This window comes from Macaca thibetana, chromosome 9 (assembly GCF_024542745.1).
Source record: "Macaca thibetana thibetana isolate TM-01 chromosome 9, ASM2454274v1, whole genome shotgun sequence".
In the NCBI taxonomy this organism is placed as follows: Eukaryota; Metazoa; Chordata; class Mammalia; order Primates; family Cercopithecidae; genus Macaca; species Macaca thibetana.
In genome coordinates, this window is record NC_065586.1 from 9659578 (window position 1) to 9664524 (window position 4947).

Sequence of the window (4947 nt, forward strand, 5' to 3'; positions counted from 1 at the left end):
TGAGAACAGTAAACGTAAAGGTCGAAAACATTTAAAAAGTTTCATGCACTAGAAGCATGGAGAAAACTACACCAAGGTACGTCATAATCAAATTACTCAAAAACAATAATAAAATCTCAAGAGCAGTCAGAAAGATAACACTTATTATTTTTTGTCATAAGGATGACAGTATGTTTCTTACCAGAAACAAAATAAGTGAAAAGGTAATAGAATTATGTTGTTATGCTATTAATATTATTTACTTTATTAAGCAACATCATCTTGATTTTTCATACCTTTATTTTAGAACAACAAAAATACACAACATCCAATGCTGTTGTCAAAGCAGAGAGGGACTAGGGCTTGAGGCCCTTGTTTCTCGCATTAGACATAAGGACAGGAGGGAAAAACCACCAGATATCAGCAGAGGGAGCCAGGTGGGATGGGCCACTCAAGGCTGTGAAGGAAGCCATGGGGACGCTATACAGAGGGCACAAGGCTTCCAAGTATAAACTCCTAATCTGCTTCCTTTATGTGAGACACATCCTCATCACACTCAAGAGGTGGGAACCTCATCAGGAATGGCAGCACTGGATTCCTCTGCTGCCACTTCGACTTCATTGAAACCTGGACCCAGCCTGATCTTGCAGTGGATGCCACTGGTGTGGGTCTGGGGATCCTTGAGAGAGAAACCAGAAGAGAGCAGTGTGGTTTCAAACAGCAGCACCACGAAGTCCTTGACAGCCTTGCTGTGCTTGTCTGTCTCAGCCTTCTAAAGCAGTGTCTCCACAATGGGGTGTTCGAGGTTGATCTCCAGGAGCTTTTTGGCCATCATGTAGCCCACCATAGAGCTGTCCCGAAGTGCCTGGGCTTTCATGATCCACCCCATGTTGGCTGTCCAGCTGTAGGTGCTGGTCACAATGTAGCAGTGTGAAGACACAAGCCTACTGGAGATAGCCACTTTGTAAATCTTCCTATCGAAGATTTATTTCATGAGCTTGCAGAGGCAGAGGTTCTCAAACTTCGCTTTGCTTTCCTCCATTTTTTCTCCTCATCATCCTCAGGTAGCTTCAGACTCTTCTTGGTAACTGAGACCAGGCTCTTCCTATTAAACTCCTTGAGCTGCTGCATGCAGTGGGCTTGGTCATGTGCACCTCCTCAAAGCCCTGCTTCCATCCTCGCTCCACAAAGCAGAGTTGGCAGCCTGCTCTCTGCTCTCACCAGTGATGTCATAGGTGGACCTCTGTGTCTCCTTCATGCGAGAGACATACTCTGATGGAAATTCCATCTAATCTCCAGACTGGAAGGCACAAAAACACAGCAGCTCAAACAGACATAGCTGGTTAGTGGAGTCCTCATGGGCTCTGAGCTTTAGGTTTTTAGAGAATGCCTCATAGAATTTCTTCTAATTCTCCTTATCTTCTGCCAGCACAGAGAAGAGCTCAAGATACTTTTTCCTTTTTTCTTTTGTTCTTTTGTTTTGTTTTGTTTTTGAAGCAGAGTCTCTGTTGCCGAAGCCGGAGTGCAGTGGCATGATCTCGGCTCACTGCAACCTCCGCCTCCTGGGTTCAAGTGATTCTCCTGACTCAGCCTCCCAAGTAGCTGGGATTTCTGGCATGCACCACCATGCCTGGCTAATTTTTGTGTTTTTAGTCGAGATGGGGTTTCACCATATTGACCTGGCTGTTCTCAATCTCCTGGCCTCAAGTGATCCACCCGCCTTGGCCTGAGTTTACAGGAGTGAGCCACCATGCCTCACCTCAAGGCATTTCTTAACAATTTCTTAACAATGTTTTTGCAAATGACTTTCAAGATTTTTCTGTGCTGGAGCACTTCTTGGGAGATGTTCCAGGGCAGAGCTTCACAATCAATGACATTACACATCAAGTTGAGATACTTTGGTATCAACTCCTCACAGCTGTCCATGGTGAACTCACGATGGACACAGACTTTGACATTGTTCTTTTTCTTCTTCTTGTCAAAGAGGTCAAAGGGAGCTCCTGACAAGGGATGAACAGCAATGCCCTGGATTCCAATTGACCTTCTACAGAGAAGTGCTTGAATGCCAAGTGGACTTCCTAGTCACTAGTGAGGCTTTTGTAGAATTCTCCGTACTCTTCCTGACTGATGCCATCAGAGTTTCTGGTACAGATAAGCTTGGTCTCGTTTAGTTGTTCCTGATGGATATATTTCTCCTTGATCTTCATGGTTTTCTTTTTCTTATCCTTACTGCTGTCATCCTCCTCATCTGAACCCATATCTTCAATCTTGAGCTTTTCCTCATCATCTTTACCTTCCTCTTCTTTCTCTCCTTTCTCTTTCTCTGTCTCATTGTCACTGATTTTCTTCTTTCATTCATTCCTTCTCCAAATAAAGGGTGATGGGATAACATATGAACTGGGATTGCTTCTTCACTACTTATTTGACCTGCCTCTGTTCTAAGTACTGTCTGGTCTTTTTTAAGGTGGAGGATCACTTTGGTACTCCAGCCAATGGGCTCACTATGATCAGCACGTACAATGAAGGAATGCCCCGCAAAACACTGACTCCAAGGCAGGCTGTTCATCATTGCTGTGCTTTGAGATCACAACCACTTTCTCTGCCACCAGGTAGGCAGAATAAAAGCCAACACCAAATTGCCCAGTCATGGATATGAATACACCAGCCTGAAGAGCCTCCATAAATGCTTTAGTACCAGACTTGGCAATGGTTCCCAAATTATTTATTAAATCAGCCTTGGATGTACCAATGCCTATGCCCAGCAAGTCAGGATGTGTTCCTGAGAGTTGGGGATGATGTCAATGTTTAGCTCTTTACCACTGTCGAACTTGGAAGGCTCTCATAGTAAATCTTGTTCAAGGCATCAGATGCATTAGAAATCTTTTCCAAAGGAAAATCTCTTTGTTGGAATAGAAGGCATTGATGATGAGAGACATGAGTTGGGCAATTCATGCCTGAAAAGTGCAAATCTCTACCTCCTCCTCTTCATCAGGCATCATAAAAGGAAAAGGATTATGAGTACTGGAGAGCAAGGGCACTGCATGCCCAAGACGCATGCAGCACCAAGGCTGCACGAGGATGACTACTGGAACAACATATTTGAAATACTGAGAGGAAAAAAACCCAGCACCTTAGAATGTTAAACTCAGCGAACATATCTTTAAAAAATAAAGGCAAAATGAGCACTTATTTTAGATGCCAACCATGAAAGAATTCACCAGCAGACCCACATGAGAAAAAATGTTCAAAGTATGCCTTTAGACAGATAGGAAACGATGTAAGATGAAAGAAGAACATATGAGATAATGTTCTTATTTTAAGGCTCTTGGAAAGATAATAAGCCAATAATGATCGAATGTGAGGTTTATGACATATGTATAGGTAAATATATAATAATAGCATAAGATCAGGAGAGAAGAAAAAGAAGTATACAATTGTAATTTCCTATACTATACCAGAAGTGGTATAATATCTCTTGAAGGAATACTATAAGTCAAACATGAATACTAACAATCCTAAAGCATCACTAAAACCACAAGATAGAGCAAGCACTAATAAGTCACAAAGAAGATAAAATGGAATAATGAAGAGTATTGAATTACTTCAAAAGCATTTATAAAAAGAGAAAAAGGGAAAACAATCAAATAAAAAAACAGATGGGAGAAATGGAAAACAAAATCTAGATGTGAAAGCTAGACTTATCAGCAATTACATTAGCTACAGTTTAAGCATCCCAATTAAAAGGCAGAGATAACCAAGTTGGATAAAAAAAGTAAGATACTACTACATGCTGCTTGGAAGAAACATATCATAAATTTAAAAAATAGACCAAAAGGTGGCAAAATGGAAAAATAAACCATGCTAATCCTGAAGAAAAGAGAGCTGGTATGGATGTGTCTTTATCTGACAAAGAGATTTCAGAGCAATCAAAAAATTCAAATAAAGAAACCTGATAAATTCTTCTCATGAAAATAGATGCCATAATTTTAACCAAAATTTGAGCAAATACAAACATCTTTTTGAAGAGTAATTAATCATGACCAAGTTTTTTTCCCCCAAATATGCAAAGCTGGTTTATCATTTGAAGACCAATGTATTTGCAATATGAACAACCTAATAAGGAAAAAAAAAATTATCATCTTGATAGGTGCAAAGAAAACCAAAAGCATTTGATAAAATCCAATGTCCATTTGTATTAAAAATAAAGCTATCAGCCAATTAGGGAGAAAAATGAACTTCCTTAATCTGAGAATGCACATCTACGGAAAAATCTACATTACACTTAATTGGGGAATTTTCCATCATAGTAGGAAGGTTTTCCCCACTCTCGTGTTATAAAAGAAATCATCCATGTTTAATTCCAGAACTTCTATAGTATTATTTTCTATATTTAAGCTCATATTGTGGAATCTACATTAGAGTATACAATAAAATATCATTCTAATTTCATCTTTTTTTCTAAATAGCTATAAAGACATCATTTTTTTCTAAATAGCTATAAAGACATCATTTATTAAACAGTTAATCTTTTTCCCACTAATTTCACACACCACCATAATTATACACTAAATTTCCATATGCACTTGGGTTTATCACCGTATTTTTCATTCTGTTACATTGGATTATCTGGCTATTTGTGTATCAGTACTACAATATTTCAATTATATGTTTATATTTTTATAATTGGTGGTGCAATGTACACACTGCTCTTTGTTTTCAGTATTTTCCTCAATATTCTTGCCTTTTGTTATTTATCTATAAGAAACTTTAAAACTAACAAGTTGATATTTTGAGTAATATTTTTATTTCAGTAAAAAATGCCTATCACTAATTTGCATTTATGTCTGTGTATGAATTGATTGATTGTTTTCATTTTCTGCTTAGTTAAAAGACATTGTGAATATCATGTATCCTAGGGACATCCATTATAAAATGAAAGAAAAAAAGTTACTTATGATTTAAGACATC

At 38.5% G+C, this 4947-nt stretch overlaps 1 pseudogene; it reads right to left on the reverse strand.

Moving 5' to 3' along the window:
• Nucleotides 1–495: 495 nt before the first annotated feature.
• On the reverse strand, nucleotides 496–3034 carry LOC126961998 (heat shock protein HSP 90-beta-like; annotated as a pseudogene).
• Nucleotides 3035–4947: the final 1913 nt, after the last annotated feature.